This window comes from Somniosus microcephalus, chromosome 17 (genome assembly GCF_052327205.1).
Source record: "Somniosus microcephalus isolate GS21.2 chromosome 17, FLI_Smic_1.0, whole genome shotgun sequence".
Taxonomy (NCBI): domain Eukaryota; kingdom Metazoa; phylum Chordata; class Chondrichthyes; order Squaliformes; family Somniosidae; genus Somniosus; species Somniosus microcephalus.
In genome coordinates this window covers 53,552,366-53,580,259 of record NC_141003.1, presented here as the reverse complement: position 1 = coordinate 53,580,259, position 27,894 = coordinate 53,552,366, and the positions used below count along the sequence as shown (strand labels likewise).

Sequence of the window (27,894 nt, the reverse complement as noted above, 5' to 3'; positions counted from 1 at the left end):
TGTCCAGGGGGATCGCCACGAGCCATACCACCAGCTACAACCCCCGGGGTAACGGTCAAGTGGAGCGAGAGAACGGGACAGTATGGAAAGCAGTCACTCTAGCTCTAAGGACCAAAGGCCTCCCTATCTCCCGCTGGCAGGAAGTCCTCCCAGATGTGCTCCATTTGATACGGTCGCTATTGTGTACTGCCACTAATGCCACGCCTCACGAGCGAATGTTTGTCTTTCCCCGGAAATCCACCTCAGGCGTATCCATGCCATCATGGCTCTCCACCCCAGGTCCGGTATTCATGCGAAGGCATGTGAGGGGCCACAAGACGGACCCTCTCGTGGAGTCAGTGCACCTACTCCACGCCAACCCCCAGTACGCGTATGTCCGGCACGCCGACGGAAGGGAGGACACCGTGTCCATAAAAGACGTCGCCCCAGCCGGTAACGACAACAACCATGACAACAGCAGCAACAACGACCACAGCAACTCTTACCCACCCACTACTCTTTCATCACCCCCAGAAGAACATCGACCAACGGTACCCCCACCAACTACCCCTTCAACAACCCTGGCAGCACCCCCGGCAGAGACCCAGGAGGCCACCGGGGACACCCAGCCGACACCCGCGGCACCACAACAGCCACGTCGGTCGCAGAGGACTATCAAACCCCCGAACAGACTAAATCTATAGAAGGGGTGAATGTGATGAAATATTCCATTCATCACTCATCAGTATTTCTCTGCCTGTGACTGTGGTTGGTTTCAGTTTCATTTCCATTGTATTGTACTGTGTGTAGGGCTCCGCCCATACCTGGCTCCTATGTAAGCTGGCCCAGCCTGCAGCACATCCAGTACGGCAGACCTCTGGATGGAAGATACATTCTCCTCTGTGTGTTACCTTCTAAGTCAATAAAAGCCTTGTTTTGTTTCGCTAACATCGAGTCTCGGATTTATTGAGGCACATCACTGCTCCTCAGTGAAATTCATGTAGGAGAACTGCTGCCGGTATAGCCTGGGTGGGTAAGGCCTCCTGTTGAGAGCCCTGTTGGCCCTCCTACCTCTGGCCACATTTTGCACTCTTTCTCTGTGTTTCAGTTACCTCCAACATTGACACTGGAGGATACAAATATTGCACTTTCAAATCTCCCCTCAATGAAACGCAATAATCTTTGTGTGCCAGAACACTCGTTAAAATGCAAAAACGCTCAAATCGGTCAAAAGGCCTCTTTGCCTATGTGACGCTAACAACGCTGCATTGTTAGCCGACAAAAACTACACCAGATATGACGCCTTTAAATAGCGCTCCTCCAGGGGACATCCGACTGAAAGCCGCCTCCTCTACCCTAGAGGGAATTTTTCATTCGGGGTGCTACCGGGGCACTGTGCACAGTAATGATGTCACGATCTTCGGGTGCAGGAGATCAGGGCACAACGTCTTACCGCCGCTGCAAAACTCCCGCTGAATTTAGCGGGAGGCGTTGATATCGCCGCACCCAGTCGCAAACTCGTCTGCGCCCCATTAGCGCCCCCAGAGGCGCTAACAGGAGGTGCAAAGAAGCCCAATTTCTAGCCCAAAAGATTTAACAATATCCACCATGCTTCAGACATGCTTCAAAGTATTAAAAGTATGTAAAAAAAAAGAGAGAAAAAGACATTCACCATATGTTGCTTTCTTCCGACCTGAAGCAAGTAACTTTCAAGGACCTGTGAACCTCATTATCAACAGCAATTTAGCTCTGACTGACCACCAGCAATTAGACTTCCTGGCTTTAAAAGGGACAGGCCACCTTAAACACAAATCCACCTCAGAAGCAGAATAATCCATTGTTTGTTGCATGGTATCAAACAGTACATCATCTGACTTAACATGACCGCCACGAGAGACTCATTAGTATTTTTATCCTCTTTGAAGAAGATAAAGCAGAATCTCTTTGTGGAAGATTTGGCTCCAAAATGACATGCCTAGCAATGGAAGTTTGGAACCAAGTCAATCCTTTACAGCAGACGTGGTAATCAGACACTTGAGCAAGGCAGAGCGGCAGTACGGCGGGGCATTGTTGATGACTGACCAGCCAGCCTGCCTCGCTAATTAAACCTGGAGAGGCAGACCAAGCACTGGAGCTGGGATTCTTCCCACACAGCGCCGGGTAACCCTGCAAGTCAATACCAAAACAGATAGGGTGGTCCTGATTGAATGAACAGCATGAAGATTCCCAGTGATCTGTGCTGGTTGGCTATGCAGTTTTAGCTGGTCAAACTCCAGCAGTGCCAGCCCCCACCCCAACTCCGCCACCCCCCCCCCCCCCCCACAATGTGCACTTTGAGATCCCAAGGCTTAGGATCCCACAACCTGCGCCTAAGCTCCCTGTACTTCAGCGGGAGTCCCTGCAGGGAGAGTGTGTACACTCCATATGGGGCAAACAGAAACTCGACCCATGTGAGCTTTTCAGTAACAATGGTTTGCAGAGTCAAACATAAAGGACGGGATTCTACGCATTGCACACCCATCTGACAAAAAGCAAATTATTTTATATAAATTACTCTAAGGCTTGTAAAGATCACTGGTGTTCCTTTTTATTTTTAAAAAATTGGTTTTTCTATTTAATTTTTCTGCTGCAGAGAAGAAGGCCACAACAGGAGGTACTGGATTATAAATATGGCAAAAAAAACACAATTGCTGGTAGCTAGTATATTATCTAGCTCAAAATATCCACATCAATCCATTCTATTGTCACATGCTTACAGATGGCTAAGCTTCACCATATAAAAGACAAAATACTGCACGTTGCCAATTAGCTAAAATTTTGGACATATCCTTTTACCAATGTGGAAATGAACTTGTCCTATAAATCAATGGCTCAAAATTTCCTGAAATGGCCACATACACCATTAATGACACCATTTTATGCCCCGATGTTCCCATTTCAAACTTACTCCAAAAGCTCCTGGGGAAGTCGTTTGAATACGCCGCGGCGTGTGTAATAGTGAATCATAGAAACATGGAAAAATAGGAGCAGGAGTAGGCCATTCGGCCCTTCGAGCCTGCTCCGCCATTCAACATGATCATGGCTGATCCTCTATCTCAATACCATATTCCCGCTCTCTCCCCATACCCCTTGATGCCTTTTGTGTCTAGAGGGAATCAGGGACCTCAGGAGCGACGCAGCCAATGGATTAGCTCATCTGCTTCAGTGAACTAATTAGCAGATCAATATTGGCACAATTCCGAATTTCAAATCCTTTTACTATGCTGAACGTGATCACTTGCAGAAAACTGTTCTGAGTTCTGGACACACTCAGCTGCTGTATTCAGTTTACAGTAACATTCCAAGTTACAGGGTTTTTTTACCATTTGTTTAGAAGAAGATGACATCAGTAATTTAAGATACCTACAAAGGTTTAAACAAACCTGAAGTGAAATTAAACCTTGTTTCGTAATTTCTCAGGCACAAAACCAGGGTAAAAAGGTTCAGGGAGCAATGTCCTGTGCCCCAAGGGTGCCTGAAACACGTCAGATGCCATATTGGCTCATGTGATATTCAGGCATCCCTGGTGGACACCTTAAACAGGCATTAGGTGCATATGCTAATGAGAGGCCTAATGCCCATTTAAGGACTCCTCTCCAATATTGTTCAGAAACTGAGTGAGACATGCGACGCTCCATTTTTCCTGTTCTTTCTGTAGCCAAATCAGCAGTCCTCAAAGGGACTGCTGGAGGCCGCCAACAGACAGCTACATTTTTTAATTTTAATTTACCTTAATATTGAGCCAGGGGGAACTTCTCTGCTCCTCTTGGCTCCACCGCACCTCTGTGGACCGCTACCAGTCCACACTCGCCCCACCCCTATTTGCCTCTCTTCCTCCCTCCCCCCTCCTCCACCCACCCTCAGGACCTGCCTGAGGGCAAGCTGCCGTAAATTAGTCCAGAAGAAGTTGGCGAGCTGCCTCAGGAGAGCCGAGAAGTGCCCGCTGCTCACTGGAAATATTCGGATGAAGCCTCAGGCCTTCGGCTTCTGGCACATGCTGTGAGCCACCGACCATTTCAAGCCCAAAAACAAGCCTGAACAAATTTCTCCTCCGCTCTTACTTTCATCGTGGCATGTGCATGCACTTCAGTGCCCTACACCTACACTGCAACGGCAAAAGTGTTTTGAAAAGCAGAGATTTTATTTGAATCACTTAGTTTGGACTAATGAATTTAAATACATTCACCTGCTCCATTATCTTTCACCACTGGTGGTGGGGAGAAAACAGCCGTCAATCCAGAAAGTTCGTGATTGCCATTAACTTGACTGGGGGCAGAGCTATGATGATTAACTTTTCACGATTTTGGTGAGGATATTGGTAGAGCGACACAAAAGCCCCAGGAAATCATGGTGCAGCATGAACAATAGTGTAACTCACTTACATCATGATTTCCTGAGACTTGTGCGCTGGAAAACGAATTCAACTCTGTAGATACGCCATTACAATTGTGCCAGTCTCCAGGAAATTCTGGGCCACTGGGTCAATTGGCAAACAGCTCCCCACTGCATCATTCATTGTACACTGGCTGAACTATCATTACCAAACACATATAGTTTATGTTACTGAGTAAATATGATGCTTTTGACTCTAGATTTTTCACTGTACCAACTTAATGCAATGAGTCACAGCTCTCTGATCTCCCATCCCTTCACAAATTGTCACATACACTCGGCACCCAGCCCAAGGCCGAATAAGTCAGCATGCGTCTCTGAAACGCAACCCTGTTTTCTACAACATGTCTTACAACACACAGCATTAATAATTCAAGGGAACAAAGTCAGTGGTGCTTTCACATACTTAAATGAATAAATAACTGATGAAAGTTGGCACTGTCTGCCATTCTATTATTAGACAACAGTAACCGGCGGAACACTTTGATGCGGCGGTGTAAAAGTTGTTGTGCTTTGTTGTCTTCAGTTACCATTTTCCCACGCTGCTTTACTATGGTGCCATAAACCTGAACCTTTCCTTTTTAAAGAATGCAATAGTCAACCAATATTCCAGCTGTATTTGCGACTGGCATGGTTCAATGGCTGCTTAACAAAAATCCTATCTTAATCTGACAAAGAAAAATCATTTTGAAAACAAAGACATTCTGCAATGCTTTCTTTAAGGATGAGCAACGTTACTGAAATAATAATGTTGCTGAACTAATAGATTAACTCACAGAATCGTTGCCCCAGCGGCGCTGTGTCATTTTTCATATGTGTAAATGTCATGGCCACACCGGAGCAGAGCTCGCATTCTGCTCCAGCAGCCATGTTGTAATCAGTGCCGGTGGAAATCAGAATGCCAGCCACACAAATAAAAGCAAGTGTCTGAATAGCAAACACTGTAGTTTTATTAACAAGATTGATGGTACAAAAAATAAATTATTCACTTGGGATTTTTGTGCCATTTGTATTGCCACTATTTCTCATATATTTACTCATTTCTGTGCACACATTTTTTTTAAGTCAAACTAGCTTTCTCCAGTGGGTTAATGCACTTCCCAGCATGGAACTGAGCCATAAAGGGCAGAAAGACCCTATGTTCGTTTCCCAGTTACCCAAGTGAATTGAAGAAATAGCAGCCCTACAGTTGGTTTCATTTTCCCAGGCAGTGGGTGGGGTAGGTTTAGCAGGGTTACCGCTCCTGTCTGCTACCCAGCAACCTCTTCTGGCTTGTTAAGTGAGGACAGGATCAGGTTCAGCTGTGGTGGCTCATGCAGCTGATTGGTTGGAGACACAACTTACCAGACTCCTTCATAAAGAATGGCCCCTTGGAGGAGGCACTGGAGAGCTGCTGAAGCCTGTGGCACTGTACTCGAGCACATCAGTGCCTTCAGGAGAAGGGAAAGGAGTGTCAAGTCAACCAGAACCCAGAATTGTTCAAGCTCAATGTATATGAATTAAACCAAATTGGTCTAATGCATGTCAATTCTGATTGGCTTCCCACCCTTTCTTTGTAGGTTTCTATAAATTCTACCTTCCAGGAAAGACAGGAAAAAGTGTTTCCACAGAGGTTATGGAACAGCGAAAATTTTGAAATACTCAAAAGAATTACATTTACAACATGGTCTCCAAGACCTTTAACTTTGATAGCCCAGCCCAATTCACTGTAAACGTTACACAGTTCATTCCGAGATCTAAAATAAATCAGCTTGTTGATTTATAAATAGTCTTGTCTCACTAGCATGTTCATCAGTCCTCCTTCTAGAAGAAAGGAGAAACACACATGGGGGCACATGAAAGATTGATATCCAGTTCACATTGTGAAGGAATATACTATATAACCTTTTTAGAAAAATATACTATATAGCCTTTTTAGAAAAATACACTATCTTATGAAATAATTCTGGCCTTGTTGAGATAAGACAGTGGTTGACCCTAACGAGTACCTTATAAAGAACTCTACCTTATAAATTCTTTAAAACATGACAAACTCGGTTTGGAAATTTAGAAACCTAACTATGAAATAGCTATGAACGAATTCTGGCTATTGAAACAGGACAAGTTGTTGACCCTGAATAAATAACCTTATTGAAATAGAAGAATGGGATGGCTCCAAGTAGCTGACCTTTTGGGAACAAAACAATGGTCAACCCTGGATAAGTGATATAAATTAAACTTCATAAACATGGCACATAAGATAAGAAACATCTGCCCTTGTAAATATGACACATAAAATAAGGGATAGCTGCCCTTCACACCTTCTATATGGTGAACCCAGAACACCTGGAGATGTGGCAGATTCTGGAATATAACAAGCTGATGTGGCAGTAAAGAATTGCAGAGGTCAGCAGAAAGATGAATAGTGATAATTAACTTGCATCAGCAGAAACCTTAAGGAATACAACTGAAAAAGGCTATAAATATTGAAGTCTCAAATGGGATATCAGACTCGCTTTAATCGGGCAAAGTGATTCTTGATTACAGAGGCGGCTCTGTGATCTTCCACTCTTTGTACCTTGGGGATCAAAGGTATTTTGATATTGATGGATATCCTGTATAGAAAATGTTAAGAACTGTAATACTGTAGCGAAGTTAAGATTTAAAAGTAAGATTCTCTGTTAAAAAGATCATATTTTTTCTCTATTTAGAACTGTTAACGTTGCGATTGACTGATTCACCAACTGTAAATTGCATGTCAGTTCTTTTAATAAATCTCTATTTAGTTTTAGAATTGTCTCACATAAGTCTTCTGTATCAATAACTTGCAAACTCAATCTCTGTACACTCTTTGGTGAAGTTATATTTCTGAGGGGAGATCTCCAGACCCTCATAATATCTGGGATGTTACTGTCTAGCTAAACTTATTAAAAGTGCTATCTGGAGGATGGTAACATCCTCGGGTCGTTCCTTTCCTTTAGGGAGAGATAGCCCAGACCTTTAGACCCAGTTAAGTGTCTTTAGGATTCGGCTACCTCAAACTTTAGTTGAAAGTGAACATCTGAGAAATACGGCTGATCCGGGATAGCCCCAAAGGGGCTAGGACTAGTAAATATTCCTTCAACATAATGTGAAGCATTATTGTTACAATCCCTGTGTAATATTATCATATGGCTGAACAATGGGCAGGAAAGGTAAGCTTTATCTCGCAAGGAGCTTGGGGTCTACTTTTGAGAGAAACCAATGATACTGAACCCAAAGGAATATATAGTGCGGACCTGAAATTTCTATTGGTTACACATGTCCAAATACCGTGGTACCGAGCAAAAAGTGAAAAACGGGCTAGAATTTTTCTGATCTGTTTTTAAGATTTAGTTCCAATATATAAATGACATTGTAACTGTAAGCTCTGCATGAATGTGCTGCAATCACCATCATGAATTCACATCTCCATTACAATGTTACAGGTAGACTATCCTTTAACCGCACTTCCGAAAACCGAAAACCTCCAAAAACCGAAAGTTTTTTCGTGGAGCGTAAGTCGTGCACACGACATGACCCGAGTGGCGCCAAACATGACAGGAGTGGTCCGGGAGCTCTGCCTTTCCCTGTGAGCAGGGCAGAGGGTCACAGAGTTCCCTCCTGGGTAGGAGATTGCAGGCCGAGCCGGGCAGTGTGAAGGAGGTACCGGGAGAGTGAACACAACAATACAGCGGCCCGTCCGATAGTCTTTTCTTCCACCCCCCGACCTGATTTGCGGGCCAGCTTAGTGTAGGAGTCAGCCGATATCCGGCTTTCCCATAACTGGTGGCGGCAGTCGAGCCCCAGACCCCTGCTAAGTCAAGGAATTCAGATACGGAGCAGGGGGAGCCAGAAACCTCAATGTAACGGCAGAAATCAGCAGCCGTTTTGTTAGGTTTTTTTTCTTCCCCTAGCATTTTTTTTCTTCCCCTAGCATTTTTTTAAACAGTCAGGCTGTGGAAAGAGTCTCTGTAGCTTAGCAACAGCTTCAGAGACGCTTCCAAGGCAGGGCCCAAGTGTTTACAAGCTGTTGCTAAGCAACAGTGTTTGTTGCCAGATACGGAGATGAAAACCTTCTGAAATCCGAAAAATTCCGAAAACCAAAACACAGCTGGTCCCAAGGTTTTCGGATAAAGGATAGTCTACCTGTATCTGTCAAATCACGTGTAGGTTCAAATGAAGTGGCCCCTTTGGCCCATTTGATTTCAACCTTCTCGGCTACCAACCATACATCTTCCCATTTAATGCCCATCTAAACAGGCAGCATTTCAGGTCTGAGAACAAATGTTTTAAGAGGCCCATACAACTGGAGCCTCTGGTGGGATTGTTAAAGGAAATACATCATGCCTCCTTGATGACTCACTGCTCCATATGGTGTCATACTGAGGCGTACAGACCAGAAAGTTCCCAGGTTTAAATCTCTGGTCTATTCTAATCTGATTTAGGTCAACAGCTAGCACACTACAATTAGAGTCAGAGCCACCCGCCCACCCCAAGCTAGGAGGGGTAGTTGTATACCTTATCACTAGCTAATGATCCCTCTTCTGGGTCGTAAACTATGTGGTGGGGATGTCAAGTGAGGACAAGATTGCGCATCACTGTGATAACACCACCAACACACACACAAAAACAATATTCAAATTGGTTGCTGACACTCACTGTCTACATAAAAGTCTTGGATTAGTTTCCAGAGTGCACTAGTGCCAAGGCAATTTTATTTAGTATGACGTAGCACCTTAAAATGAGAAAAAGAAAAAAAAATCCAAGGAAAACATATTTCCATCAATAGAGATGATACTACTTTCTAAAATGTTTCAAATATCCTTTTTGAAAAAAGGAATTCTGTCTCTAACACGTGGAATGTTAAATGCTACATTTTATAACCTCGAAACTCAACTATTCAATACTCTCCTGGCCAGCCTCTCATCCTCCATTCTCTCTAATCTCCAGCTCATCCAAAATTCTACTAACTATATCTTATCCCACACCACATCCGTCTCACCCATCACCCCTGTCCTTGCTGACCTACACTGGCTCCCCCACTCCGAACAGCTGAAAATGGACTTGCCCCTCCCTATTTATGTAACCTCCTTCAGCCCGACAATCCTGCCCAAATTCTCCATTACTCCACACTGGCTTTTTGTGTATCCCCTCCCTTCGCCCCACAATTGACAGCTGTGCCCTCAGCCGCCTAGGCCCCACAGTCTGTAATTCTCTCCCTAAACCCTTCCACCACCTCCCTCTACTCATTTTAGGCTCTCCTTAAAACCCACCCCTTTGACCAAGCTTTAGGTTACTCCTCCTAATATCTCCTTCTTTGGCTCGGCACCCATTTTTCTGATTATGCCTCTGTGAAACACTTTAGAATGTTTATCTACATTAAGTGCAAATTGCTGTTTTATAAGATGAATTGTCATAAAGATGGTGAAATAGTCACATTCTGAGAAATTCATCCCTCTTGTGCAACTAGGTAATCAAATAAAAGTTTGGAGAAATCACAAAAGTAAGCTGGAAACACGTCTCCAATTTAGCTCTAATTAATGACATAGAATCATAGAATGATTACAGCACAGTGGGAGGCCATTCGACCCGTTGAGCCCGTGCCGGCTCTCTGCAACAGCATTTCAGCTAGTCCCACTCCCCGTAGCCCTGCAAAATTTTTTCCTTCAGGTACTTATCCAATTCCCTTTTGAAAGCCACGATTGAGTCTGCCTCCAGAGCATTCCAGATCCTAACCACTCGCTGCGTAAAAACGTTTTTCCTCATGTCGCCTTTGCTTCTTTTGCCAATCCCTTAAATCTATGTCCTCTGGTTCTCGACCCTTCCACCAATGGGAACAGTTTCTCTGTATCTGCTCTGTCTAGACCCCTCATAATTTTGAACACATCTATCAAATCTCCTCTCAACATTCTCTGCTCTAAGGAGAACAACCCCAGCTTCTCCAGTCTATCCACGTAACTGAAGTCCCTCATCCCTGGAATCATTCTCCTAAATCTTTTCTGCACCCTCTCTAAGGCCTTCACATCCTTCCTAAAGTGCGGTGCCCAGAATTGGACACAATACTCCAGTTGAGGCTGAACCAGTGTTTTATAAAGGTTCATCATAACTTCCTTGCTTTTGAACTCTATGCCTCTATTTATGAAGCACAGGATCCCATATGCTTTTTTAACCGCTTTCTCAACCTGCCCTGCCACCTTCAACGATTTGTGTACATATATCTCCAGGTCTCTCTGTTCATGCACCCACTTTAGAATTGTACCCTTTAGTTTATATTGCCTCTCTTCGTTCTTCCTACCGAAATGTATCACTTCGCACTTTTCTGTGTTAAGTTTTATCTGCCACGTGTCCACCCATTTCACCAGCTTCTTGAAGTCTATCACTATCCTCCTCATACTTCCAAGTTTTGTGTCATCTGCAAATTTTGAAATTGTGCCCTGTACACCCACGTCCAAGTCATTAATATATATCAAGAAAAGCAGTGGCCCTAGTACCGAACCCTGGGGAACACCACTGTATACCTTCCCCCAGTCCGAAAAAAAATGTTCACCACTACTCTCTGTTTCCTCACTTAGCCAATTTTGTATCCATTCTGCCACTGTCCCTTTTATTCCATGGGCTTCAACTTTGCTGGTAAGCCTATTATGTGGCACTTTATCAAACGCATTGCCCTCATCAACCCTCTCTGTTACCTCATCAAAAAACTCGATCAAGTTAGTTAAACACAAGTTGCCTTTAACAAATCTATGCTGGCTGATGCGCTATCAATTACTCAAAAGACTGAGGTTAAGCGAGTAACTAACAGGCTTTTATTAACAAGAGAATGAAGGTGTGCCTCGAGTGGTCGACCAGTCCAGAATACAGAGGGACTGTGGAGCAGTCACCTTTATACCTGGACTCGTGGGAGGAGTCAGCCGAGGCATGTACAGACATGTACACAGTGGAATGCAAACAGTGGTTTACCACATTCACCCTTTGTTTAAAAATGAGTCCGGCGGGGTGAAGTGTATTAAAAGTTTGTGTATTGGAGTCTCTCCGGAGGTCTTGTCTGCCGCTGTGATCGACGTGGCGACGGCAGGGGTAGTGAAGCTTCCGGCGTCAAGTCCCGCGTAGGCTGGGGCACTGGTGTGTAGTCCTCGTGGGTGTCGAGCGGGTCGCGGGGCCCAGGCGTGCCGTCTGCTGGGGTTGGATATTGGATCGTGGGGGGGGGGTGGTAGTGGGTAGTGGGTTACTGGGGCCCCCGAGGGTGCGAGGTCTCGTATGGAGACTGTGTCCTCCCGCCCGTCCGGGTACGCAATGTAAGCGTACTGGGGGTTGGCGTGGAGGAGGTCGACCCTCTCAACCAGGGGGTCCATTTTATGGGTCCTCACGTGTCTTCTCAGTAGGACCGGCCCTGGGGACGTCAGCCATGGCAGTAGCGATGTCCCCGATGTGGACTTCCTTGGGAAGACAAACATTTTCTCATGAGGGGTGGCGTTAGTGGCAGTGCAGAGCAGTGACCGAATAGAGTGGAGTGCATCGGGGAGCACATCCTGCCAGCGGGAGGTCGGAAGGCCCCTAGACTTTAAGGCTAGCAGGGCGGCCTTCCAAACTGTCGCATTCTCTCTTTCCACCTGTCCGTTCCCCCGGGGGTTGTAACTGGTGGTCCTGCTTGTGGCAATACCCCTAGCTAGCAGGTACTGGCAGAGTTCGTCGCTCATAAACGATGAGCCCCGGTCACTATGGATATAGCTGGGGAAACCGAACAGGGTGAAGAGGTCGTTCAGACATTTAATGACCGTGGCACTGGTCATGTCCGGGCAGGGGATGACGAACGGGAAACGGGAGTACTCATCAATAATGTTGAGGAAGTACACATTACGGTCGGAGGAGGGGAGAGACCCTTTAAAATCAACGCTCAGGCGCTCGAAGGGGCGAGTGGCTTTTATCAGGTGAGCCCTGTCTGGTCTATAAAAGTGCGGTTTGCACTCAGCGCAGACTTGGCAGTTCCTGGTCATGGTCCTGGCCTCCTCAATGGAGTAAGGCAGGTTGCGGGCCTTGATGAAGTGGAAGAACCTGGTGACCCCCGGGTGGCAGAGGTCATTGTGGAGGGCCTGCAGTCTATCAATCTGCGCGCTGGCACAGGTGCCACGCGATAGAGCATCTGGGGGTTCATTGAGCTTCCCGGGCCGGTACAAGATCTCGTAATTGTAGGTGGAAAGTTCGATTCTCCACCTCAAGATCTTGTCGTTTTTGATTTTGCCCCTCTGCTTGTTGTTAAACATAAAAGCAACTGAACGCTGGTCAGTGAGCAGGGTAAATCGTTTTCCGGCCAGGTAGTGCCTCCAATGACGCACAGCCTCCACAATAGCCTGGGCCTCCTTCTCAACAGCGGAGTGTCTGGTCTCCGGGCCCTGGAGGGTTCGTGAAAAGAAGGCCACGGGTCTCCCAGCCTGATTAAGGGTAGCGGCCAGGGCAAAGTCGGACGCGTCGCTTTCCACCTGGAAGGGGATGGATTCGTCCACTGCGTGCATGGTGGCTTTGGCAATGTCTTCCTTGATACGGTGGAAGGCTAAGCGGGCCTCTGCCGTCACGGGAAAAGAGGTGGACTTGATCAGCGGACGGGCCTTGTCCGCATAGTAGGGGACCCACTGGGCGTAATAGGAGAAAAACCCTAGGCACCTCTTCAGGGCCTTGAGGCAGTGGGGCAGTGGGAGTTCCATAAGGGGACGCATCCGGTCGGGGTCGGGACCGATGACTCTGTGTTCCACAACACAGCCAAGGATGGCGAGGCGGGTTGTGCGGAATATGCACTTCTCCTTGTTATACGTCAGGTTCAGGAGTTGGGCGGTGCAGAGGAATTTTTCGAGGTTTGCGTTTCCTTAATTAATCCACACTTGTCCAAGTGACTGTTAACTTTGTCCCTGATTATCGCTTCTAAAAGCTTCCCCAGTTAAACTGACTGGCCTGTAGTTGCTGGGTTTATCCTTACACCCTTTTTTGAACAAGTGTGCAACATTTGCAATTCTCCAGTCCTCTGGCACCACCCCCGTATCTAAGGAGAATTGGAAGATTATGGCCAGTACCTCCGCGATTTCCTCCTTAACTTCCCTCAGCATCCGAGGATGCATCCCATCCGGTCCAAGTGACTTATCGACTTTAAGTACAGACAGCCTTTCTAGTACCTCCTCTTTATTAATTTTTATCTCATCCAGTATCTCCACCACCTCCTCTTTCACTATGACTTTGCCAGCATCTTCTTCCTTAGGTGAAGACAGATGCAAAGTACTCATTTAGTACCTCAGCTATGCCCTCTACCTCCATGCACAGGCCTCCTTTTTGGTCCCTAATTGGCCCCACCCCTCCTCTTACTATTTATATGCCTATAGAAGACTTTTGAATTCCCTTTTATGTTAGCTGCCAATCTATTATCATACTCTCTCTTTGCCCCTCTTTTCTTCTTTTTCACTTCCCCTCTGAACTTTCTATATTCAGCCTGATTCTCACTTGTATTCTCAACCTGACATCTGTCATATGCGCTATTTTTCTGCTTCATCTTACTCTCTATCTCTTTCGTCATCCAGGAAGCTCTGGCTTTAATTGCCCTACCTTTCCCCCCTCGTGGGAATGTACCTTGACTGTACCCAATCCATCTCCTCTTTAAAGGCAGCCTATTGTTTGATTACAGTTTTGCCTGCCAATCTTTGATTCCAATTTACCCATGCCAGATCCGTTCACAACCCTTTTGAAATTTGTCTTCCTCCAATTAAGTATTTTTATTCTAGATTGCTCTCTGTCCTTTTCCATAGCTAATCTAAACCTTACAATATTACGATCACTGTTCCCTAAATGTTCCCCTACTGACACTTGCTCCACTTGACCCACCTCATTCCCCAGAACCAGATCCAGCAATGCCTCCTTCCTCGTTTGGCCAGAAATGGTCAAGAAAGTTCTCCTGAACACACTTCAGAAGTTCTCCCCACTCTCTGCCCTTTACACTGTTACTATCCCAATCTATATTAGGTTAATTGAAGCCCCCCATTATCACTATTCTATAGTTCTTGCACCTCTCTGTAATTTCCCTGCAAATTTGCTCCTCTATATCTTCCCCACTAGTTGGTGGCCTATAGAATACACCTAGTAATGTAATGGCACCTCTAATGTTTCTTAACACTAACCAAATAGATTCTGTCCTTGACCCCTCCAGGACATCCTCTCTCACTAGCACTGTAACATTCTCCTTAACCAATACTGCCACCCCACCTCCTTTGTTCCCTTCCCTATCTTTACTGAACACCTTATATCCAGGAATATTAAAAAACCCAATCCTGCCCTTTTTTGAGCCAGGTCTCCGTTATCACCATGACATCATATTCCCATGTGGCTATTTACACCTGCAGCTCACCAACCTTATTTACCATATTAGTGGGAGTTGTATACAGACCACCAAACAGTAATGCTGAGGTTGGGGATGGTAATAAACGGGAAATTAGAGACGCGTGCAATAAGGGCACAGCAGTTATCATGGGTGACTTCAATCTACATATAGATTGAGCTAACCAAATAAATAACAATACTGTGGAGGAGGAATTCCTAGAGTGTATACGGGATGGTTTCCTGGACCAATATATCAAGGAACCAACTCGAAATCAGGCCATCTTAGACTTGGTATTATGTAATGAGAAAGGATTAATTAGCAATCTTGTTGTGCGAGGCCCCTTGGGGAGGAGCGATCATAATATGACAGAATTCTTCATTAAGTTGGAGAGTGAAGTAGTTGACTCAGAGACTAGGGTCCTGAATTTAAATAAAGGAAACTACGATGGTATGAGGCGCGAGTTTGCTAGGATGGATTGGAGAATGTTACTTAAAGGGTTGACGGTGGATAGGCAATGGCAAACATTTAAAGATCGCATGGATGAACTACAGAATTTGTTCATAAAAATAAAACAAAAAAGGTGACTCAACCGTAGCTAACAAGGGAAATTAGGGATAGCATAAGATCCAAGGAGAGGACATATAAATTGGCCAAAAAAAGCAGCAAACCTGAGGATTGGGAGCAGTTTAGGATTCAGCAAAGGAGGACAAAGGGATTAATTAAGAGGGGGAAAATAGAATATGAGAGTAAGCTTGCAGGGAACATTAAAACTGACTGTAAAAGCTTCTATAGATATGTGAAGAGAAAAAGATTGGTGAAGTCAAGCATAGGTCCCTTGCAGTCAGAATCAGGGGAATTTATAATGGGGAACAAAGAAATGGCTGAACAATTAAATACATACTTTGGTTCTGTCTTCACAAAGGAGGACACAAATAACCTCCCAGAGATGTCGGGAACATAGGGTCTAATGAGAGGGAGGAACTGAATGAAATCAGCGTTTATAGGGAAATGGTGTTAGGGAAATTGATGGGATTGAAGGTCGATAAATCCCCAGGACCTGATAATCTACACCCTAGAGTACTTAAGGAAGTGGCCGTAGAAATAGTAGATGCATTGCTGGTCATCTTCCAAAATTCTATAGACTCGGGCACAGTTCCCATGGATTGGAGGGTAGCTAACGTAACCCCACTATTTAAAAATGGTGTTGGAAAGAAAACAGGGAATTATAGACCGGTAAGTCTGACATCGGTAGTGGGGAAAATGCTGGAGTCCATTATAAAAGATGTAATAGCAGAGCACTTGGAAAACAGTGACAGGATCGGACAAAGTCAACATGGATTTACAAAAGGTAAATCATGCTTGACTAATCTACTGAAATTTTTTGAGGATGTAACTGGTAGAATAGATAAGGGAGAACCAGTGGATGTGGTGTATTTGGACTTTCAGAAGGCTTTCGATAAGGTCCCGCATAAGAGATTAGCGTGCAAAGTTAAAGCACATGGGATTGGGGGTAAGGTACTGACTTGGATAGAGAACTGCTTGGCAGACAGGAAGCAAAGATTTGGAATAAACGGGTCTTTTTCCGAGTGGCAGGCAATGACTAGTGGGGAACCGCAGGGATCGGTGCTAGGACCCCGGCTATTCACAATATATATTAATGATCTAGACGAGGGAACTAGATGTAATATCTCCAAGTTTGCAGACAACACAAAGCTGGGTGGGCGTGTGTGCTGTGAGGAGGATGCAGAGAAATTCCAGTATGATTTGGGCAGGCTGGGTGATTGGGCAGATGCATGGCAGATGCAGTATAATGTGGATAAATGCGAGGTTATCCACTTTGGTGGCAAAAACAGGAAGGCAGATTATTATCTGAACAGCAATAAATTGGGAGAAGGGGAAGTGCAACGAGACCTGGGTGTCCTTGTGCACCAGTCACTGAAGGTAAGCATGCAGGTGCAGCAGGCGGTTAAGAAGGCAAATGGTATGTTGGCCTTCGTAGCGAGAGGATTCGAGTACAGGAGCAAGGATGTCTTGCTGCAGTTGTACAGGGCCTTGGTGAGACCACACCTTGAGTATTGTGTGCAGTTTTGGTCGCCTTATCTGTGGAAAGATGTTCTTGCCATGGAGGGAGTGCAGTGAAGATTCACCAGGCTGATACCTGGGATGGCAGGAATGACGTATGAGGAGAGATTGGGTCGATTGGGCTTATATTCGCTGGAGTTCAGGAAAATGAGAGGGGATCTCATTGAAACTTATAAAATTCTAACAGGACTAGACAGACTAGATGCAGGAAGGATGTTCCCGATGGCGAGGGAGTCCAGAACCAGGGGTCACAGTCTAAAGATAAGGGGTAAGCCATTTAGGACTGAGATGAGGAGGAATTTCTTCACCCAGAGAGTGGTGAACCTGTGGAATTCTCTATCTCAGAAGGCAGTGGAGGCCAATTCATTAAATATATTCAAGAAGGAGTTAGATATATTTCTTAAAGCTAAAGGGATCAAGGGATATGGGGAGAAAGCAGGGACAGGGTCTTAACAAAGGGTTTGACCTGAAACGTTGACTCTATTTTCTCTCCACGGATGTTGCCTGGCCTGCTGAGTTTTTCCAGCATTTTCTGTTGTTATTTCGGATTTCCAGCATCTGCAGTATTTTGCTATCGTACACGGTACTGATTTTGGTTGATCAGCCATGATCTCATTAAATGGCGGAGCAGGCTCGAGGGGCCGAATGGCCTACTACTGCTCCTATCTTCTATGTTTCTATGCTTCGTGCGTTTACACACATGCACTGTAAACCTATATTAGACCTTCTTGCATTCTCTCTTAGTCTGACCCCACCTAATACCTTACTATTTCTTGCTCTAGTGCTATCTGTCTCTCCCAATCCTTTGTGCACCATGTTTCTCCTTTCTAATGCTACATTCTGGTGCCCATCCCCCTGCCAAATTAGTTAAAACCCTCCCCAACAGCACTAGCAAACGTTTAGCTTTTTCCCTGGTGAATTTGGTAAATATTTCAGGAGTTCGCTCTGCGAGACTCTAAACAACAAGTTGGGAATTTAAGATTTATCTGATGCACTAATGAGTGTCTCAGATAATGTCCAATATAATGTAATATTTCCATAGTGAAATTCAAATTCTTTCCATCATCCTTCCACCAGTTTGATGTAATTATTCTAGTCTGCTCTTAGTTAGTTTTGAGCATTGACTGTATATTCTAAAATAATCTGAGATTACCAATGGGTCCAAGAAAAATATAAAATATATTATACTCTGGCCTACTTTTTCTTTAAAAAATAAACATCAATATTTAGTTTTTCCCACCTATTTCTCTGGTCTGGAGGATGGAAAGGTGAAGCTTAATGATGTTCCTCTACTGTCTGTTCTATCTACAGTCAAATTTAAAAGCAGTTAGCGTTGACAGGACTCAGGTACATAATCTCGGCTGACACTCGAGTGTTGTCCTGAGGGAGTGCGATATTGCTAAAGGTGCTGTCCCTCAGATGAGATACTTAATGAAGGGTCCCTCTCATTGTTCCAGTTTGGGTGGATTTCAGGGATCCCATGGGACTTTATGAAAAGAAGCAGGAAATTCTGTGCATCTTGACCAACATGACTCCCTGAGCAGATAACACCAAACAAATAGATCCACAGCTCAGTCACGTCATTGCTGTTTCTGGGATCTTGCTATGCACAAAATGGCTGCTACATTTACCTACACAACAAGCACTGCAGTTCAGAGTAATTCATTTAAGAACTTCAAACCACTTCAATGGCACGTCGGGCATTGCATAAATCTACATTTCTATTTCAGTTAGCCTTCAACACCTGAACTTGTATTGAAGCCGAAAATAACTATAGGTCCAGAGTTTACAAAAAGATGAGCAGGTAAATATAGTTATTCAGTGGTTTATATCCCCACAAAGGTATTGGATAAATTACTAATATCTATACAAGTGTGAAGAGACTGACCCAGATACACAGCTTGGACTGTCCTTCCCAGAAGCAGGTTGCATGGCAATAAGTGCCCATGTAGAGAAAAGTTATAAATAATAAAAGCCACCATTAGCAACGGTTCAGCTATATCATTCCTCAAACAGTATTCCTGTGGGTCCAATATCATATTGGGCCAGAATTTACCGTAACCGGCGAATGAGCGCCGCCCATCATTTGTTACCCTTGCCCGTTTAATCTTCATGAGATATTGAACAAGTTGCTGAAAGTGGGAGATGGAAATGGCACGGCGCCCTCTACTGTGCATCTGGGACCTGTGTGAACAGAGAAAGCAACTGTGTATCTCCTTGACCAATCAGGTTGAAGAATTGTAAATGAGCAGCGCAGAGACTGAACCAAGAAGTGTCAGTTAGGATACTGAATTTAATGTCAGGTACGGAAGGCAAAATAAAGAGATGAAAAGAAAGATTGAATTAAGTGAGAAAGATAAAACAGACAGAAAGGAAAGGTAAAGCAAAATTTAAATTTAAAATTTTACGTTTTTAAAATCACCAACAACAATTAAAAGCTGAAGGAATGAGACTCTACAGTTAATTTTCAGTGCCAGAGAGGTTGTTTGGTAGTAATTAAGACTTATCACGCCATTAAAAAGCGTACTTAGACTGAAATGGACAAGCCCTAACTCTCAGCGGCGAGTTTACTTTGTATCTACCACGCACATACAGGAACTTCACTCCATTCAGTGCGTTTCAATGGTGAGGCAGATTGTGAGATGCCGTTTTCGCAAAGCAAATGGGGGGAATAGCACATCTCGGAGGTCAACTTCTGGATTTTCACGTTTAACCACGCATCGACCCCTCACCTGAAGTTGCTGTGCGATTTGTGCATAAATAACATGGAGCGCTATTAGCCTAGCTGTTATTTTGACAGTAAACTCTGGCCCATTATGACAAAAGTAATCCGTGTCATTCAGTAATACCACAGTGCACCATACTTCTCAGCCAACCACAGTAAAGAACTTAATGTACCATTTAATAATTTACAGTCTCTGTAACCTTTGATTACTCAATTCGGTTCTTTTTAAATCGCATTGTGCTTCAGTTTTCCTCTTCATTTGATACTTGCGGCAAATAAATGTCACAGTTGCTATCACAAGGTGAATGCAGCTTCCCTGCAGAGAAGTCATCAAGGCCTGTCAGCTCTGTACACAGCTGTATCATTAGCCCAGGCAGGAAGGAGCAATCTGCATACTGTTGAAAGCCAGGGTATGGCTGTTCTATACACTTCATTACAGTAAGCACCATTGAAAGTGTGCACCATTCCGAAATGTCTCAAGAACCTATAATTTTGTAACTCGGGCAACATTTCTGCTTGTTTAACGGATTATCAAGAATGGCTAGGTCAGTCAAAGGTTGGAGTAAAATGCAGTGCTTATTTACACAAAGGGCTCTGAGTGGTTATCAGTGGGATATACTGTATTCATTGTGAAAGCAGAAACCTATCCAGGTCATGCTTATGACTGCGGTCAAATTTATATCCTGCAGCTAACAGTTATGTGATTACGTTTCACGGTGTCAGCTGCAACAAACATTAAACTAGCTGCTGCCACAGATGCTGCAGGCCTGCAAATCTGACAGTGCGCTCAGTCTTGAGGGAGCACGACTCCTACAAATGAAAGATGGGCAGAATGTTCCCCCACCCCGCCCCCTCCACCCCAGCTCTTCCGGCATCCTCCACAACACTGTGCTTGGGCACTAGAAGACGCCTCATCCTACAGAAGTGTGTTCTTCAGTGCACATGGGGTTTTGAATTTTTGTTTTCTATTAATGCAAGACAGGTTATATTGCATGATATTGGTAAGGTAAAACTGTGCTGGAAATATACTGACTTTCACATTTTTGTCTTAAAATACACAGAATATATGTATTATATAGAGATACTACAGGAAACTACAGCAGATTAAAAACTATTCTTGGTTCCCTTTCAGGAAACTAAGTCGGCGCCAACACTCCATTCCATTATACATTGGCCTCCTCAGTTCTCAAACGTTGGCCAATTCGTCTGTAGTATCATGATAAAAATGAGCATTGGTTCAGTCCCTGCTCTGTGCTGTTAGCTGATTTGCCACAGTAATACTAAAGCAAAATACTGCGGATGCTGGTGTTATGTTCATAAATAAATAGACATTTTCATTATGAACAGCTAGCTTTTGCTAGTCATTTATTCAGCCATGTGGACTAGTGTACAGGCATCCATCTTGACTACTGCCTTGTGGGTAGCACACTACTAAACATACAGCTCCACCTAGTGTACCATTCTAGAATGACAAGTTACTGATCATTACATCCCCCTTCCTTAGAGGTTAAACAAAATTAATATCAATCAATATCAATCAATCATAACGATATAAACATCTTCACAACAGTCAACACATTTTCAAAGCTTTACTTTATGAACTCTAAGCTTTTCATTCTTTTATTATAGTTTTCTTTGTACTCAAAGATTAAGTCTATCCGGCTTTTTTACTTCACGTGTGGATCTTCTCAGCACAGGTAAGTCTGATGTGTTTGCATGAGAGCCTGTATGTGTGTTTGTGTTAGATTGTTCTGGTGGTGAGTGACAAGATTCAGTTGCGGCATTGTCATCGATTTGCTCTTGGATAGTTTCTTGTGTTTTCAGGAGGGAACGGCGGTTCCTCCTGAGAATCTGTCCTTCCTCAGTTCTAACAGTGTATGACCTTGGTCCTACTTCCTCAAGAACTGTAGCTTTCCTGTTCCATGCATCTGGATCCTCAATCCTGACAACATCATCCCTTGTCAATGGTTTCAGAGTTTTGGATGACTTGTCATAGTGTGATTTCTGTTTCAGCTTTAACAGTTGAAGTCTCTGTCTCAGTTCCTTACTCTGCTTTTCTTTTGCACAGCAAGGTAGCGTGGTGCACAACTTGCGACCCATTAGGAGTTCAGCAAGTGAAGAACCACAGTCTAAAGGGGAGGCTCGGTAGCTCAACAGGGCGAGATAAGGATCAGACTTGCTTTCTGTTGCTTTCTTCAGTAGCTGTTTGAGAACTTGAACACCTTTCTCTGCCTTACCATTCGACTGAGCATACAGAGGACTGGATGTGATGTGCTGAAAGTCCTAATGTGCTACAAACTGTTGCCACTCCTTACAGTTGAAGCACGGACCATTGTCGGTAACGGCAATCCTGGGAATTCCATGTCTGGCGAAGATGGATTTAACATGCATTATGACACTGCTTGCTGATGTGCTTGAGAGCAGCACCATCTCAGGATAGTTAGAATAGTAGTCAATCACTATTAGATAGTCTTTACCATTCAAATGAAAGAGGTCCATACCAACCTTTTGCCATGGTGCTGTTGGTAAGTCAGCGACTATCATTGGTTCCTTTGCTTGTTTGTTTTGGTGTTTCTGACATGTCTCACATTTGCCTATCATGTTCTCAATGTCCTTATTTATGCCAGGCCAATAAACAGTGTCTCTTGCTCTCCTTTCGCATTTTTCAATTCCGAGGTGTCCCTCATGAATCCTTTTGAGCATGTCTTGACGTAGAGCCTGTGGAATGACTATTCTGTTCTGTTTTAGTAATAGTCCACTTGCGACACTTAACTCTGACCTGATGTGATAGTACTTTGGACAGGAACCTTTTGGCCAACCATGATGAATGTTCTCTATTACTGTTTGTAACACTATCTTTTACTGTTTCTTCTGCTATTTGCTTTGATTTTGTGTCTGACACGGGCAGCGCAGCAGTGACCATACTCACATGAACATCCACGTCTTCCTCAGTAGAGCTCACATGACTCATTGTGGGTGCTCGGGATAGTGCATCTGCTAACACTATGTGTTTTCCTGGTGTGTAGATCAGTTCAAAGCCATATCTTTGCAGCTTCATCATGAGTCGTTGAATCCTTGGAGACTTCTCATTCAGATTTTTTTTTATGATGGCAACCAGTGGGCAGTGGTCTGTCTCAACTGTGAAGGTGGGAAGTCCATATGTGTAGCCATGGAACTTTTCTAGTCCAACTACCAAGCCTAGACATTCCTTTTCAATCTGGGCGTATCGACACTCAGAATCAGTCATAGACCGGGAGGCATAGGCAACAGGCTTCCTATCTTCGCCCTCTGCTTGTAGCAAGACTGCGCCTAGGCCATCTTTTGATGCATCCGTTGACACTTTGATTCTCTATGTTGGGTCAAAGAAAGTGAGTACAGGTGTGGTTGTCAGCACTGTTTTGAGGTTCATCCACTCTTGTTCATGTCTTTCTGTCCATGCGAACTCATTTGTTTTATGTAGCAGGTCTCGCAGACAGGCTGTCTTGGCTGACAAGTTAGGAATGAACTTTCCAATGAAGTTTATCATCCCCATGATGCGTAGCACTCCTTTTTTGTCAGTGGGTCGGGGCATTTTGAGTATGGCGTTTACTTTTTCCATATCTGGCTCTATTCCTTTACCAGATAGATTATCTCCTAGGAAAGTGACTTCCTGGACGCCAAACTGACACTTGGCTTTGTTGAGCTTCAGTCCATTCTGGCGTATGCTCTGTAGCACTTTAGTCAGTCTCTCATTGTGTTCTTTCAGTGTGGAGCCCCAGATGATGATGTCATCAACATAGACCCGAACTCCTTCCAGACCTTCAATTATGAGTTCCATTGCTCTATGAAAGATTTCAGATGCAGATATTATCCCGAAAGGCATTCTGAGGAAACAATACCTGCCAAATGGTGTGTTGAAGGTACAGTATTTGGTGCTCTCTTCATCCAGTTTTAGTTGCCAAAATCCTTGTGAGGCATCGAGCTTTGTGAAGTATCTGGCACCTGACATTTCACTGGTGATTTCTTCTCGCTTGGGAATCTGGTAGTGTTCACATTTTATGTTTGCATTTAAGTCCTTTGGGTCCATGCATACTCTTAGATCATTGTTCTTTTTCTTTACACATACCATGGAGTTAACCCAGTCTGTTGGCTCTTCGACTTTCCTGATGACTCCTAGTGTGGTCATTCTGTCCAGTTCTTTCTTGAGCCAGTCACGCAGGGGTGCTGGAACTCTCCGTGGAGCATGTACCACTGGCTGAGCATCCTCCTTTAGCTGGATCTTGTAAGTGAATGGTAGAACTCCAAATCCTTTGAACACATCCTGGAAATTACTCACTACAGAATCCACTGATTCATCTGGTCTGCTTATGGCACAGTTTATACGGTAGACTCTCTTGACCAGTTCTAAGTCCTCACAAGCTTTGTCACCTAGTAGTGAATCAAGTCCTTCAGCCACAACAGAAAACATGAGATGATGCACTTTGTCTTTGACTGTCACTTTAAGTCTGCATACACCTAAGCTATCTATTTTCTGTCCATTATAGTTCTTCAGTAGTACTGACATTTTCTGTATTTTGGGCTTTTCTTTCATATTTTTAATGTCACTCATACTGATTAAGTTTGCTTTTGCCCCAGTGTCTAGTTTCAATGTAACTAATGCTCGATTTAGCTGCAGTGCCATCATCCATTTGCCCTCTTTTACTGCATTAACTTTATGTTCAGCATTGTCCATTCCGGAGGGCTGCACATTTTCTGTATCCTTTTCTATATTGTCACATGACACCATTCCTACAAAAAATGTCTCACTTAAATCAGTGTCCTCAATCACATTGACTTGTTGCCCTTTCTTTGTTTTTACTTTTGAAAAGCATTGATTCTTTCCATTACATTTTGTGCACATTTTTCCAAATGCTGGGCATTGTCTTGGCTGGTGCTGGTAACCACAGCGTTTACAATTAAAAATTCCATCCTCCGATTGCTTTGCATTTCTGTTCTGCCCCTGTTTCTTCCCCTTGTAGGACACAGCACCGACAGCAGCACAGTCATTCATTACAGTCGCATTATTATTAATTTCACTGAAAGTCTTTGCGTGCTGTTGAGCTAGCTCACTGGCATGGCATATTTTCACAGCATCCTCCAATATTAGTTCGGTTCCCTGACTTTTTTATCAGGAATATCAAACACAATCTGGTCACAAATCATGGATGATTTCAGTTCAGAGAAATTACATGTCTGTGCTTTCAGTTTCAGATCGGTCACAAAGCTATCAAAAGTCTCATTTTGCTGCTGTGTCTGTGAACGGAACACGTACCTCTCATAGGTCTCGTTCTTTTTGGGAGAACAATGTGTATCAAACTTCTTTAGCACATCGTCCATTTTTTCTCTGTCCTCCTCTTGATCAAATACAAATGTATTAAATACCTCTATCGCCTGTGGGCCTGCAACCGTGAGCAGTAACGCTATTTTCCTTGCGTCTGGCATCGTACCGAACCCGATGGCGGCAATGTAGAGTTCGAATTGTTGTTTGAAAGTCCGCCAATTGCAGTCGACATTCCCCCTGAGTTTCAAACCCTCCAGTGGCTTCAAATTCTCCATGTTGCATTTCACAATATTCAGCAGACATTACCAATCCTGGTACCATGTTATGTTCATAAATAAATAGACGTTTTCATTATGAACAGCTAGCTTTTGCTAGTCATTTATTCAGCCATGTGGACTAGTGTACAGGCATCCATCTTGACTACTGCCTTGTGGGTAGCCCACTACTAAACATACAGCTCCACCTAGTGTACCATTCTAGAATGACATGTTACTGATCATTACAGCTGGAAATCTGAAACAAAAACAGGAAATGTTGGAAATACTCAGCAGTTCAGGCAGCATCTGTGGCTCAAGAAACAGAGTTAATGTTTCAGGTTGAGGCTAGACAGTCAAATAACTTCCCAACGCTCACTTTCTCGACTCCCATACGCAAGGTAAAAGGGATACAAGAAGGTTCCCTATGCACACAAAACCATCGTGAAGCAAGAGTTGGCACCATCGGAAAAGGAAAAAAGTTTGGAGGATAAGGTTAATCTTTGTGGTCGACAGTTATAGATTACACACTGTTGGCACTGCAGGGAAAGTGGACTTAGATTAATTTCAAGATGCAGTAATTGACTTTGGTGGAATCACCTGATTACACTTAGATCAATTTCATAAATTCAAAATCAATCAACAAGCTGGAGGGAAAGAGGCTAACACTCAAAATGAACAGTGACATTTAAAAGCTGCCTCCAAGACACTAGGTAGAGTTAACTCCAGTTTTCAGTGTGGAGACAATTTCAGAATGATTTATGAAGCATTTTACTGATTTATCTTATCAAATGAAGAGACTATTTTGCTTTATTAAATGCAGAACTATAGATTAGTGCTAGCATTTTCAGATACAAATGACTGGGTGGTAATGATGTCTAAAATGATATCATGTTATAAAATGCGCTTTAGATTTCCTTAGCCACTGATGATTAATCAGGGGAAAGCTATAGTGCATAAGCATGATTTAGAGTTCTGCCTAATAGAGTTACAAGATTATTTTCTGTGGTACGGATGTTACAATTCGAGTTTCTTCCGATCCTTTTTCAACGTAGAAGTCAACTCCCAGAGGCATGAAAGAAAGACTTGCATTTATATAGCGCCTTTCACGACCACCAGACGTCCCAAAGCGCTTTACAGTCAATTAAGTACTTTTTGAAGTGTAGTCACAGTTGTAATGTAGGAAACGCGGCAGCCAATTTGCACACAGCAAGTTCCCAGAAACAGCAATGTGATAATGACCAGATATTCTGTTTTTTTGTTATGTTGATTGAGGAATAAATATTGGCCAGGACACTGGGGATAACTCCCCTGCTCTTCTTCGAAATAGTGCCATGGGATCTTTTACGTCCACCTGAGAGAGCAGACAGGGGCCTCGGTTTAATGTCTCACCTGAAAGACGGCACCTCTGACAGTGCAGCACTCTCTCAGCACTGCACTGGGAGTGTCAGCCTAGCTTTTTGTGCTCAAGTCCCTGGAGTGGGACTTTGAACCTACAACCTTCTGACTCAGAGGTGAGAATGCTACCCACTGAGCCACGGCTGACATTCGAAGTGAGATTGTCCCATGAACCGAGGTGAGAACTTGTGCACAAAGTAATTTGGGATGGTCATTTTCAACTTTGCCACCTGAGCAGTAATCTGACGGAATGGATCTCCCGCCCATTGTCCAACGCGCCCGATTCCCATTCCATTAACTTCAATGGAGCAAACATCGGCTGGGCTTCACAACGGGCGGGCGATTCGCTCCACCAGGTAACAGCCCAGGCGGTGAAGTCGAAAATTACCCCCAGCGTGCCCTGAGCTAACAATAATCTCATTTACTGCTTTCAGGATCACAGGCAAGATTTCCAGTACATGACCAATCACTTCAGGAGTCAATTAATATTAGTCACACCAAACACGTTCAAAACAGTGTACATTATCAAATAAGTTTATTGGCAGGATGGTCATTTAAAAAGATAAGCAGTAACAGCCAATTGTGTCAGTTCAAATAACACAGCAGCTTTATAATCAATTCAAGAACAGTTAAATAGACAAGAGTCAGTCACGTTCTTTTGAATGGCTTTCTTTGCAGATCTTTCAAACTGTAGGTAAATACTTCTGAGAGGCGTAGCCACCCAATTCCTAACTTGTTCTAACTTCTTGCCTTGCTGTCTGCTACAGTCATGCCAAAATCATAACTGACAGGGACATCAAAAGTGGCTGATTCTTGCACCCATAAGATACTTTCGAATACTGGGCATGTTTGGTGATTGGAACCAGATGAATGCGTCGGTTAGTAAATCAACAGGATTGGTTTAACTGGCTTCTTTCTGACATACTTCATGCAGAGCCAAAATAATGGAAGCCAATTTCCCAGCATGCAACTGCAGAAGCTAAGAATCATGGGAAAGAGCAGACCCATAAACTACAATCAAAAATCTCCCAATTTTTGCCACAGAAGATTTTAGTGTAAAGTCTCGGCGGTCTTTTAAATTAATTAATTCTCAATAAATAAAACTATGTGTTATACTTTGAAGTCTGCAGTACCTTATGTAACCACATTTGTTTAGATTGGTTATTGAAGTTCAAAATTTTACAAAAGTCCAGACCCTCTTTTTCAAGTATCTGCAATCCTGTGAAGCTCAAAGTGAGCTCTGGGGCGGCAGCCAAGACTGTGCATTAAAATGGGTGAGGCAGATCTGGAGGGAAGAAATTTGCTGTCGAGCAGTATCAGCGGAGAGCTGAAAGCATATTGTTTGGGTGTGGATTAACACTCAATAAACACA

The 27,894-nt window shown here is 43.9% G+C and overlaps 1 protein-coding gene across 7 annotated transcripts in view; it reads right to left on the bottom strand.

Moving 5' to 3' along the window:
• Window positions 1–27,894, bottom strand: part of LOC147105722 (voltage-dependent calcium channel subunit alpha-2/delta-1-like) — an 856,467-nt gene that overhangs the window by 695,380 nt on the left and 133,193 nt on the right. The gene's annotated exons all lie outside the window — the stretch shown is intronic.